General features: G+C 31.5%; 2 long non-coding RNA genes across 2 annotated transcripts; one reads left to right on the top strand and one right to left on the bottom strand.

Annotated features, from left to right (window-relative positions):
* Positions 1-3,879: 3,879 nt before the first annotated feature.
* Positions 3,880-9,455, top strand: LOC123682769. The gene is made up of 3 exons (XR_006747868.1): positions 3,880-4,175; positions 4,226-4,394; positions 8,109-9,455. It is a non-coding gene; the product is annotated as an uncharacterized LOC123682769 (long non-coding RNA).
* LOC123682770 lies at positions 9,336-10,478 on the bottom strand. Its single transcript, XR_006747869.1, has 2 exons — positions 10,262-10,478; positions 9,336-10,024 (listed from the first exon to the last, which is right to left on the bottom strand). It is a non-coding gene; the product is annotated as an uncharacterized LOC123682770 (long non-coding RNA).
* Positions 10,479-14,531: the final 4,053 nt, after the last annotated feature.

Genomic DNA, 14,531 nt, shown 5'->3' with positions numbered 1-14,531 from the left:
TACAAAAGTCACCACTAAACTGAGTAAATTTTGGATGCAGACCTTATTTAAGACGATATTTAAAGGACTTGGAAAGTTGGAATTTTCGGAAACGCCCTAAGCTTATTTTGGAAGGTAGTACTTCTGACAATAAGTCATACTATTTTAGTCATCCCTGATTCATTTAGTATTGTAGGTAATAGAGAGTTTAATGGTACGACATAATGAGAAATTAAAGAACCCCTATTGATTGTCGAAAGAGGTTTCAGCTTTAAACTGAAATATTCGAAAGCTTACGATCAGTGGCGTACCTATACACAAGACCCTAACGTTTTTGATAAAACTAAATCATTTTACTTATGGATCGCTTTTCAAGGGTTTGTTTTAACGAATTTTTTGCCGAAAATAATACTTCAAAACATTGATTATTATTCATAATTTTTGAATGCTTTTTGTTTTCCCAGGAAAATTGTTTTTTATACATTATATTGAAAATATCAAATAATTATATATTTATATGATTATCACTTATGAAATTATAGATGTAGATCTATTAAATAGAATACTATTTGATGGTAAAATAACGTTTGAAGGTTTATGTAAAATTTCATGAAAAAGTTACATGAATACGAATTTGAACAGAGTATTTCCCATTTATTATTCGCCCAGGGTCCAGCTACGCCACTGTATGGGATTGTCAAAAGGCTAGTACTAGTAATAAATTGAAAGGGCCAGTAGGAAAGAAGTTAATTTCTTCAGATTTGCAGGTATGATTTGGGATGTAAAGGATATGCATTTACTCAAACAAGTGGGCCATTATACATTCCTGACCCCACCATTGACTTGTCAAATAATGAGAAGATCAATGTGATGACCATACTGTCAATAGTCATAAATATATTGGTTCACTAATGAGTAAATTTTTAAGAAAATCTTTATGGAACGCCAATGGATTGGTCTAGTATAAACTTACTAACAATTATATTGATATCTTTTTGATGAGCATTTCACAGAAAAAACATATTTCAAAATTCATAATTATAGTACATACAATGCTAATCATCCATACTATGAAACAACACCAAGAAATTTCAAGTAGATCATTTACAAGCAACAGCCATTCAGGTAAAAGACATACCTTATACTTTGACCATAGATTGATAAAAAGATTAGTTTTATTCATTTCATAGTATACATAATATGTAATACACAGAAAAAAATTCAAAGTACATTCAATTCGATTATGGATTATAGCCATTTGCAGTAGTCAAGATAAAAATTTTTAACGAAAGCCTTATCATTTGTTATACTAAGAAAATGTTTTGGTAGAACATTAAATAATTCAATGCAAATATACATTGCATTATACAGGAAAATTCACCGCGATTGCCTATTAGAAATTTATGGAAAACTGATCACAATTTTGTGCTGAAAATTGGTTTTTTCTTTCAAATTTTTTTTTCGTGTTTCCGAACTTTTCTCGTTGATACATCTATCTCGAAACTTTCATGAAAGGTAGTAATAAAATTAGCTATATCATTGAAAAAAAAACGTTAAATATCCAAATAAATTGAAAGGATCAACATAGGATCCAGTTCATTTTATATTGTATATGATATATTGATATAAAGATCTCCCAAACCTCCATATTTCACCAGATAATATTGTGAACTCTCAATTCTCAATAACTGTATGTACTTTTCTATATGGACTACTAGATAAGAAAAAATTAATATCAACTATGTATTTTACGTCATGCATAAATTCGTGAAAATCTTCTGGCAGACAAAAAATTAAACACTATTATATCTTCTCCAGAAACAAAAATTATCTCTTGACACCGATTTTTTGTATTCCAATTTATGCAAATGAAATTTCGATGGAGCTCTGCAGGAGAGTTTCTGTTTTTAATTTTTATGGAAATATTGATTTCAGGAATTGTTTCATTATTTTATTTGTTCACTCGGTTGTATGGTAGATTTTGGATGAAAAATCACTTCGATTATATTCGAGATTTTTGAAATATTTCTGTCTTTGAAAGAACTGCCCTTTATACGCCTATATGTCTATTATAGACGAAGTCTTAGCGGTTTCTGATAGGTATAATTCGCTTGATGTACTTTAAACATTTCGCTGACATAAGTGAATATTTCGAAAAGGGCTTATAGTTATATGTCCTTCCCGAAACATCCTTTAAGAGATAAAGGATGTCTCTTAATTAGAGTTACAACTGAATGTGGGAGATTTTAAGAAGAAAAAGTTTTACAAATTCTTTTTTGATTTTTTACCATAGTATCTGCAAAGTAATATATTTAACTGAAATATGGCATAGTTGTTCAATTTGAGAGTTTACATCACATGATATTCGAATTTTGATTGCAATCTACTGAGTGATATATCTTATGGGAACAGTGCTCGACTTCTTCCTCCAGAATTTTTTTGGTGGACCACTGATAGTTTCGAAAAATCTAAAAGAAACTAAGAAACTAAATTTTTAAGTTTCCTGAAGTTATCCTCGAAAACTTGTTTATTTGGCCAAACCATGTAAACAAACCGATTCATAAAATAACGAGTCTGTTAGGACGAGTGATTTAATCTAAATTCGGTTCAAAAAGATCGAGTGATGAAAATAAAAAAAATATGTGATAAAATTTGAAGCACGAGTTGTATTTGCGAAGATTAATTTTTTCAACAATTTACTGAATTGATTTGTGTTGTTTTTTCAATAAATTGAAGCACTTTGAGTATTCAATAATAACAAATTCAAAACAAAATTTTGACATTTTAATGTTAACGAGGTATTTCAGGTATTAACGATGAGGAAACAGTGTTATCGATATAATCCCGAATGATTGGCTAGAATAAGGCATCACTATTTGTCGAAACCACAAAAAATAATCGAGTGCTTCAAATGTTATCGATAATTTTTCCTTCTTAACGAAAACTTGTTTATTTGGCAAAAAAATGAAAACAAACCGATTGATAAAACAACGAGTCTGTTAGAACGAGTGATTTAATTCATATTTGGTTCGTTTGAATGTTTTTGTCTCAAATAAACAAGATTGAGTGATGATAATAATAAAATTACGTGATGAAATTAGAAGAACGAGTTGTATTTGGGAAGATTATTTTCTTAAAATGATTTAAATCTAGAATATTCCCTTGGGTGATGGCACTGAATTGGTTTTTGTTCATTTTTCAATAAACCTCGAAGCACTTTGAGCTGTGAATAATGACAAACTTAAAGTAAAATTTTGAGGCATCAATGTAAACAACCTATTATCGATTAGGAAGCAATGTTATCAGTATAATCCTGGATGATTGGCTAGAATAATGCATTGAAATTAGTTGAAACCATCAGAATATCAGATTTTGACATGTTTTAAAAAATCATTAAAATCCAATCAGTGAGATGTGATGAATAAATTAATTACATGTAAGTTTTGGTGCTTATTTTCTTGATATGTAGCAATGATTCATCAAGATTCGATAAATTCGTATAATCATAACGAAAAAGTAGATCTACAAGAAATACTCTGTATCCCGAAAACAAAGAATGTTCATAAGACTTGGTATTCTTAAAATTATCGAAAGCATCCCTCACTTTAGTTCATACGACCAATTCAGTAATACCCTGTATAGAAATTAATAATATTAAGTATTCATTTATATTTTCTGTTCGTCAAAACGTCAAATGAAAAAATTTCTATTGTTTTCGTCGAATCAACAAGAGCATTGAAAAGAAAACAAAACATTATCTTTTTTTATTGTGAAGAAACTAATATCGATCCTTTATCATTCATTCTCATATGTTTTTTTGTTGTATTCGATTCGTTATAGTAATCTGTTCTTCGTTCGTTCATTTCATTTATATGATATGTGATAAAGCGCAGAATCCTGCGGACTTTCAGGTTTCATATATTCTTTATATTACACTGACCATTCTCACTAGTATAAATCAAGACATAATTTGAAACGTATCTATAGCTACCTCAAGAATAATCCTTCTTCGGCACATATGTAGATCAGATTTTTTACTAAATTTCGGAATTGAATGAAATGTGTAGAGTGCAAATATTCATACATTCAACGATATATTTTGCCCCCTTCATCTATATGAAGAGTGGAAATTATAAATGGAGTGAAAAGCCATCCAATGGAACAGAGTTTGATAAGGTTACATTTTCTTAACGGAGGTAATAACGATTGTTTTTTTTTTTTTTGTTTTTTATCATGACTGTCTTAGGTATCTATGGCACCTCTCAGAAGCTAAGAGCTTGTACGAGTTAGGAGGATCGTTTAGATTATGTGTAGGCTTTGTTACTATGTCCTTATTCCTGCGATATAACATATATCGTAATAGCAGAATATAAAGAAGTACCTTCCAGCAATTTGGAGGAAAATCACGAATCCAGGTAAATATTGCATTTCAAGGGCTCTCAAAAGTCATTAAGAGGAATTACCACCACATGGCTTTCCGCGTATCCGTCAAACTTTGCTACCCATTCATATCCCCTATCTTCTTTGTCTTTTCGAAGCAAAAGCAGAAAAATAAGTGAAAGGCAGCAATGTACGACGGTCGATTATTTTTTTCACACAAATTTTTATTTTACCTCTTTTGTAATAATTTCTGATTTTTTTTTCACGAATACTTTGAAAATATATTTAAACCAAAACAGATATACAAAATCTGAATGTCCATTCTCGTTCACTTAATACTGATAATAGAGCTCTGAAATTAAAATATTATACACGCACTTTTTTACCTAGAATCCAGTGGCGTGCTCGTCTTTTCAACAGGGTTTTCAATTACGAGTCTAAGACCCTAAGTTATTTTTTTTTCAAATAGGAACACTATATTTCGATGCCATTTTTGCCTAAATTTTCCTGATTTCAAAAATATAGATATAACATCGTATGGTTTGTATCAATATAAATAATAGAAAATGCTCGAAAACCCTTTTTTCATCTAAGACTTCTAAGAGGCCCAATATTTCTATGGTTTCAACTGTTGATGAGCACAGAAAAATAAAGCTTCCTATAACAATAGCAGTGTTCTTCCGTCAATCTAATTAGTTCTATTCTTTTGACTAATTTCTACAAAATTCGAATCAAGATATAAGTATTTTATAAATTTTTCATTTCGAAATGAATTTGGTAATAACGAAAAGATGCATATGATCGACTGTTTCAAAAGAGAGAGTTGTAATGAGATTAATCTCAGCAGTCTCCAAAATGTTTTGAATACGCACAAGTACATTATTCATTCTATGCATTAATTTTCAGTACTGATAAATCGCGTAGAGTAGAGATCTGGATGACACCTTACAGCTCGGAAATAGAATTGTAGTAATAGAAAAATCAAAAAAAATTTTGGGTTTACATGTTGATAGATTTTTGAAATGGTACGACCACATTGAGTACTTATCAATCAAACTCAGTAAGATTAGTTTTGGCATAAGAACATTGTCAAAGTATATAAGTGAAAAAAAATTAATGATTGTTTATTTCGCAAATGCTGAGTCGATTATGAGGTATGGAATAATTTTCTGGGGCAGTAGTTCTGCGGTAGATGTAATTTTCAGAGTTCAAAAAAAAAATTGTTAGGATTATGTATCATATGTCATTTAGAGAGTCTTGCAGAGGAGTGTTCAAAAAGAAAGGAATCTGTACGCTTTATATATATTTGAGTGTTTAGTATTTTTTTCAAACATAGAGAAGTACATACAACTCATCATAATTATAGAACCACATCAGAAAATCTACACTATCCAATTCACAGATTATCATTGACGGAAAAACATCCATCTTACATGTGCATAAAATTGTTCAATGCACCTCCTAGTAATTTAAGAATTTCATGTAACCTGAATGTGTTCAAAAAAAGACTAAAAAACTCCCTTATAAATATTGAGCCATATTCGCTGAGCGAATACTTTGAAGCTACTAAACTCTTGTAGTTATATTTTTTTTTACGTCTATTTCATTTGATCTTTGTTATCGTGAGGATTCCTTGAAATAAAGTTATTATTTATTTATTTACCAATCAATTTCAAATAACATATGAAACAACGCATATATGATTTAACTGAACAATTTAATTAGGCCTGGAAGAAACAAGAAAATTTCTTGTTGCTAATGATATTTAACCTGATAGTGATGACTATCCCTCTATTGAAACAGTTGATCATGTGGATCTTTTCGTTATTTCCGATTCCATTTTGAAATAAAAATTTTATGAAATACTTCTATCTAGATTCGAATTTTGTAGAGATTAGTAAAGAAGCATAGAAATAATCAGATTGACGGAAGGACACTGCTCTTGTCATAGGAACCTCTATTTTTCTGTGCTATCTACAGTTGGAACCATATAAATATGGGGCCTCTTAGATAAAAAGAGGTTTTTAACCATTTTCTATTATTAATATTGATACAAACCATACAATGTTACATATTTTTGAAACCAGGAAATATTAGGCTTCCAAAAAATGGCACAAAAATCTAGTGTTTCCATTTGAAAAAACATAACTTTGTGTCATAGCTTCGTAATTAAAAACCCTGTTGAGAATAAGAGCACACCACTGAACTCTATGTTAAAAAAGCCTGTATGATGTATCAATTTCAGAGCTCTATCATCAGTTATTAGCGGTATATTAATGTTTTTCGATATCGCCATTTTTCCAATTTTCGCTTATAACTCTAAAACAAAAGGTAGTGGCGAAAAATAAATACTACTCTTGTTAGTTTCTCAGAACAGAACAAGAATGGGCTAACAGATTTTGTCTTTCTTCTTTGGTTTAAAACTTGTAGTACTAAAACATCGAAATTTGCCCACCCTGTACATCGTATCGGGTGTCCCAAATTCGTTGTCTAGTGAGGGTTTCTCAGAACTCTTTTGAGCTATATAGAAATGAATGGCACATTTTCTGTTATCTCTCAATTTTTGAGAGAATTAATCAATTGATAAATTCAACTGTTTTCGAAATATTTCAGGGAAATGGCGTGAAATGAAAAGTTCTGATAACCTTTTCTATTATTGGTGCTATATAAACATGAAATAAAAACATTTTATATTCACTTTTATTGCCGTCAATTTTGAAGTTATGAAACAAACTTGTGTTTTTTGAATGTGAACCATAACAATTTGAACAACAAATAAAATCGCTTTTTTCTCCTTTTTCATAAAAATATAACATGATATATGAATTCCCTATCAATCTATGAAAATCATCAAAAGTTTTAGTTTCACACGGCTAATCACCCTAGTGCTTATCTATAATAGCCTGTGAACTTCAGATAATTGGAATATTCTGTTGCCACTAGGGTTTCCGGATTGAGTTTCGTTAGATTTTATTTTTTGTTCACATTTGAGGAACAACATTCATCAATTTGAAAATCTTGAATTTTTGAAAAAATCTAACGGTGTTTAATCCGGCCTAATTTTAAATTATCTAAATAATCACACAATATTATAGATAGGCACTTGGTTTATTCAACGGGTGAAACTGAAACTTTTGATGATTTTTATAGTTTGATAAGAAATTTATATTTCATGTTATATATTTTTGAAAATTTGTTATATAAAATGTGATGCTTTAAATTGAAAAAAACAAGTTTGTATTATAACTTCAAAACTCACTGCAATTAAAAATAAATGATAACACCAATGGATATATTGAAAATAGTTCCTATTGGATGTTTTTGTATACTGTTAATAGACAATAATTTTCCAATTTTTCCTTATAGCTGTTGAATTTATGAGGCTGCTATTGTGACCAAATTAATTCTCTCAAAAATCGAACCCGAAAATGTGCCATTCTTAATTTTAGCTCAAAGGGATTATGAGATTTCCCCAGTAGACAACGAATTTGGGCATATCATAAATTCTTTTGCGAAAAACAAAAAGTTATCAAATCTTTCTTTTTTTATTTGCAAATTAAAAATAGTCACTTTCCGCAATAGAGATTATTATTTGAAGAAATTATTTGAAAACCCCATAAAAATCGGTGGTTGCAAGGGGAAAAAATATATAATTTCGTTTAGAAGTGAGCAATCACGTGATGGTGTTCCCTCTTAAACACTTGCATAAAGAAACATTATTAGCTATAAGAATAATTGAAATTTTTCAGTCATAGATCAACGTCGTTAGGCCTTCAGATGTGGTTTCAGCATAGAGTGAATGGTTTCCTGTCGAAAAAGTTCATTATTGGTTACGGAAATGAACTCATTTTTCATCGTCTGATGGAGACTAATTCAGAAAAAGGCGGAAAGAAGGCGTAGAAAATCATTGCCAACTGAGCTATCGAAAGAAACTGATGGAATATGGAATGGCGCATGCACTTGCTGTATTCAAAGAAAGTGTCTACAGTCGACAAGATAAGTTTTCTTTCTAAAATCAATCCTATTTTCTACTGAAATTAAGTCACTGGCATTGATTTTTTAACGGAATGAAGACATTTCGAAAATACTCTTACTTAGTTAATTGAACAATGACCTATGTGAATTGAACGTCACATTTTGATACAAGTATAATTTTGTTGTGTTTCAACCATGAAAATGTAGGTAAATTGTAACTGCAATTGTAATGAAAGAATTAAAAAATAGTTTCCCACGGTTCAACAAATCAAATGAGTATGAAGTCATATTTTGATACGGCAGTTAGAATTCAGCTACGCTTCAACAATAAAAATTTACTTATCGAATTCAAAATTTATAATATATTGAATGAAATTTAATGAATAATTCGGGACTTATTCATGATTTTCGTAATCAAATTCGTACTTCGATATGTCATTTGAAATTTTTCACGCAAAACTAGATCCAATTTTGATTGAAGGATATTCAGATCTGAATTTCGATCAATATGACAACAGGCACTTTCGTAGAAGATCAGTCGGTGGGATTTCGATGTAAAAAATGAATTGAACGTTAACTGGCAGTTATTCCATATCCACTTTAAATTATATGTACTATTCACATTGATAAAAATATTTTATACTATTTATTTATTATACAGCGCAACAATATACAGGTTGTTCCTAAATTGGAGGTACAAACCATAGAACAAGTATGTATAGAATGGAAACTCTCATGATAAAATTGACACTGCTTTCAGCGACCTCATGCGGTTATTTATGAAATTATAAAATGAGCACGCGAAAATTTGAAATGCTTAGAATCGAAAATACTTTAATTCAATTCGAGATTTCGAATGTGAAAATAAACAACGTACGAAAATAAGGTAATAAGCCTTTCCTTTTGAATAAGGTATATTACCATTATATTTCTGTACGAGTTCTTTCACATCCAATATATTTGACAAGATAAGAGGCTTAAGTTCAGAGAAAACAAAGTCATATAAAAAAATCATCTATTTAAAGTTTTACATTTTTCAAATATTTCTAGTATGCCAAATTTTTAATTGGGTCACACATAACTCCAGAAGTTTTGAATTTTGTATCAGTGCCCTTCACAATTGCATATTCAGGCTATCAAACAGGTTATCCATAAAAAGGATTAGCTCTGCAGTGCCCACAGCTTCTAGCGTCAATTAATTGTTGTCCTCGATATCTGTAGGAAGCAAAACATTCATAAGTAGATACTTATATTTTCATCAAATTCATTGCAATAAATATTCTAAATTGACTCGATCAGAATTGAAAACTCTACTATACTATTTGTTTAAAATGTTGGAACTCACAACTACTTCCAAAAGTGTGCCCAATTAAAAGCTGTTGGAGAAACATAATTCATCAGTCTACTGAAATTTGCTGATGAATTAAGTTTCTCTACATTTTTTAGGTGCTCTTTGTATAATGAAACTTTTTTTTGGATAATTCTCAGTTTTCTAATCGGATCGCTCAGACATTTTGATAGAAAACGTTCATTTTCAGTTAACCTTTTTCTATATATTGAAATATTGAAGTTTTCTGAGGCTGCTTAAAATTCTTCAAAGTCTCTGTTGATACTTCCCTCTCAACATCACTTTGGAGATGAACTCCTTCAGTTTCATGAACTTCTCTGTCCTCCCCTTGATTTGAAGATCCTGTGAAATATAAATAAAAAAGTTAACAAATAGCAGATAAGTAAATAATAATTTTCTTGCCCATCATATATACGTATGAAAAATTACTATTGAGGATAAGTTTTTAAACAAACAAAGATAATATTTATGGATAGCCCGAAACACTTGTCTACGGTAAGCACTTCTCCTTGAGGACTATACTTAATCGCTTATCGTTTAATTTTTACACTGAAGAAAATATAACAAAATTTAACTCACCAGGAAGAAATAATTCAGGGATAGCAGTGGCCCAAATTCCTTTAAGGCTATCTAATTTCACTTCTTGCGGATTTGTTGAGGAGTTTTAGAGTTGAGCAATGGATAACTAACTTTTTTGAGCAAAAGTTTAAAAATTGTTGGCTGCTTATCTTCATTCGAAAACGATGACGTTTACTATAGATATCTCCACAGTTAGGAACACTATATTTGTTGGATTTCAAAGTTGACTGCGACATAATAAATCTCTTACCAAAAATAAGGTACGCTACGTTAGACGGATCAACTAAAAATTTTTGAGGTTAAGTAAATATTTCTCGAGGTGAACAGAAAATCAGCGATGCGAGCGGCCACTAGAAGTTGTTGCTGGAACTAAATTACTGTTTCAGAGTTAAGTACCTCAGTTTCTCCTCTATATATACTTACTCTATGGTACAAACGAAAATGAAAGCTTCTTCAGATAATTTTATGAAAAATCTCCGTAAACGCTTCGTTTCGGAGATACGGGTTGGTAAAGTTTGAAATTTTTCTTAGATTTTCTTTTCATAGCATCTACACTTCTCAAGATATTCAACTGAAATTTGCCATAGATATTCCAATTTAGTTTTTACCTCACTTCAGATGTCGATAAGTCAATTTCTGTTGAAAATCTACAGAATGATATCTTTACCGAGTTTTTCCTGCTCCTTTTTTTGGTGGACCGCTGGTATTTTGAAAAGAATGTAAACACAAACGATGATTTGACTAACTGAACTTTTTGATCACTTGTATAGTTTCGTTATATCTGCTTCAGATTACGAGAGAAAAATTTCAAATAATTCGTCAGAAATCTACTGGAATTTCCAAATTATCATTAAAAGTCAGTGAGCTGTGATGAATGAATGAATTATTAGTTTTGATGCTTATTTCTCTGATCTCTAGCAATTACTCATAAAGATTTCATAAACTCGAATAATTATCACCAAAGAGAGAACTTCAAGAAATACCCTGTATCTCTGAAACAAAACGTTTGCGGGATAATGTAGGTATACAGGACTTTTTCTTCTCAAAATTAGACGAGAAATCTCTCATTTTGGTTTGTAACCCCAATTCAGGAACCTGTATAATCAAGAACTCTAAACCAAAGCATTTTCGGGATTATGTTTAACCCTTATTGGCACAGAGATCAGCGAAGATATTTTGCACGGGTGGCACGACAAATAAAAGTTCATAATTACTTATGTTTTTGTATTTATTTAGGAAGAAATATGAATATATAATGAAAAATCAATGAAAATTTTTTTCCAAAAAAATCGTGGGACCCTATAGGAGGTGGTACATATAGTCTACCACTATGCCTGAAAGATAGAAATGAAAGTTACTTGTCGAATTATTTACGATGAGTAATTTTACCTTTGAGTGGAAATCCTGGAAGCATGTTTTCGTTTTGGACAAACACAAAGGAACTTTACAAATTGTACAGGTCCATTCAGTTCTCACTTGATTAATTTTTGTGCTGCATACTGCGCATCTTCTTCTGGTGCCTCTTCCAGGTTGATGTGCTGAACTGTCAAGTCTGACTTCTATGGATACTTGCGGTTTATGCTTCTTAATTTCTAATGGACTGTTGTCTCGTTTTCTTTTTAATGAGACAATCTTCTCTGCTACTAATCCATCTATAATTCTTCTCCTAAAATCCTTATGTGTGATTTCTTCGCCGCTCAAGCGATATAAAATATAAGAGTTCACGACGGCAACATCTACAAAATGGAAAAAAATACGATGCCACCATTTGCGGCTCTGACGATTGATTTCGAAGTAAGTTTTCAACTGGTCCAATTTATCAACAAATCCCATGCTTTTATTATAGTCTTGGAGTACGCGAGGGCACTTCACGTCAATAGAGGTTCCATTCTTTTCTTTTCTCTTCACTATTGTATACAGATTAGGATCATGATAGTTGGAGAGGAGATGCACTGATCTCTTGTCTTTCCATTTGAAAATGGATAAGCCGCTATCACTAGTTTTCCAATCTGTTTCTCCTCTAGCTAACTGTTTATCATCTTTCATTTTCGGGATATTCTTTCTTGTATAATTTATGGTGCCACAAGTCCAAATTGCACTTTCTTTCAGGTAAAGAAGTAGCGGATATGAGCAAAAATAATTGTCTATGTATAATTTATGGTTTTTATTCTCTAGTCCTTTTGTTAAATCTTTAACGACCCTTTCTCCTAAATTTGTTTCTGCCACGTTTCCGACCTTCCCGGTATAAATTTGGAATCTATAGAGATAACCACTTTGATCCGCCAAACACCACACCTTATATCCCCTTTTTATTGGTTTTTTTGGAAGATACTGTTTTATTGAACTTCTACCTTTGAATCTGATCATAGATTCGTCTATTGCTATATTTTCATGGGGAAGAAGGCATTTTTCGAAATTTACAGAGAGCATATCTAGAAAGGGACGTACTTTGTACAATTTGTCGTAATTTGGCTGGTTCTTTTGTGGAAGGAGAGAATTATCATTTAGGTGCAAGTGAGTGAGCAACCATCCAAATCTATTGACCGACATAAACTGGCTTATATATGCATCATGCATATCTGGACTAGAACTCCAATAGTCTCTATAGCTAGGTAAGGGTTTGAGACCCATCAAAATGTTGACTCCAAGAAATATTTTCATTTCAGATACAGTGGTAGGTATGAAATTCTTACCTTCTTGCGTAGCATACAAATTTGTATGGAATACCAAGTATTGCAGTAAGTCGTCAGTAAAAATTAGATTGAAAAAAGCATATGGAGTTTTACTATGAACATTGCGGACTATGTCAGTAATTCCGCAGTTATGTTCAAAAGGTGGGGCTGGATTCACGGCCTGCGTAATTCCCCACTTTGGAAAAAGGATATTTGAATCGTTACCTATTCTATGTTCTTGTTTCTGAACTGAATTGATCAGAGGGATATCATCATCAGAGTCCCACAAGTCATCACTGATGTCATCTTCGACGTCTTGAACCAAATTTTCGATACAAATTTCATTCCGCAAGGGATGTTCTGACTCGTCAGCTTCGTCCTCGTCAACAATAGATTCTGCATCAGATGGAATATTTTCTATTTCCTCCATAAGCTCAGCATGGGTTAGTCCTTTCAATGTGAATGGCAAATATTCCATTGTATCTGGAATAATAGTTCATGACATTATATACGTACGGCGCAGTGGTACATATAAAGTACCACTACATTCTAGACAAAATATTGAGAAAATTTAAATATACTTACTTGATGAAAACTATTCTTGAAGCTTATAGGATAAACACACTCAACAAATAAATTCAAATGAAAAAAAGACGGTACTTGTTCGCAAAAAAATTGGTTTGCATATAAACGTGTACTATCCTGCGAATGCGTCGCAGAAACTAATGTTTGATAAAAGGGATGTTTACGCTTGCGCACAAGATATGCGTATTATGCATATATGCACGCGATGCATTAGGTGGTAGACTTTTAAAGCTTCCGTGCCGTATCAAATTTGCGATGAAATGAGTGGTATGTTATATGGACCACTGTGCTGCGCTTGTTCGGGAAAAAGTGGTACAATTTTTGTACCACTGTTCCAGTAAGGGTTAAAGGACATTTCTTCTCAAAATTAGACAAGAAATATCTGATTTTCGTTGATCCTATGTTTGGCAATCATAGAATATTTATCCACATTCTTTTATGCAATTGAAATATTTTTTTACTATCAAATGTTCACCAAACATACATTCAGAAGAAATTTTCGAAGTATTTGATGAATCTATATACAGGGTGGTTTGCTAGGATGGCCTATTAGACGTTTATGGAAAACCAATCATAATTTTGAGCTTAAAATTGGCATATTGGGGATTGAGACAATGATCTTTCCCCTGAAATATTTTTAGATCTCTACAACTTCCGGTTATATCGGAAACAAAGTACTACTTCCTTATTTCGAATAGCATACCCAGTATATTATTGCATCATTCGATAGTTTTTTGACGACAATTTCGGCAATATGCCTCTCCTTGGGTTAAAACTCAACTGACTGACTGAAAATGATGAAATGAAGAACTCGGAATCCAGTTGAGATAGGTATAGGGAAGTGAATAGAAAAATTGTAGAGTGTGTTCTACTGATTCCAAAAATTGAAAAATATACTAGGTGTCTAATTTGAAAAAATAGACTTTTTTACAATTTTGTAACTTGGCAAATGATGATTTTTTTTGGTCCGTCCTGTATTATTGACAACCATAATTCAAAAGCAGTGACACAAA

Source organism: Harmonia axyridis, chromosome 6 (genome assembly GCF_914767665.1).
Source record: "Harmonia axyridis chromosome 6, icHarAxyr1.1, whole genome shotgun sequence".
NCBI classification, from domain to species: domain Eukaryota; kingdom Metazoa; phylum Arthropoda; class Insecta; order Coleoptera; family Coccinellidae; genus Harmonia; species Harmonia axyridis.
This window is presented reverse-complemented; position numbering and strand designations above follow the sequence as displayed.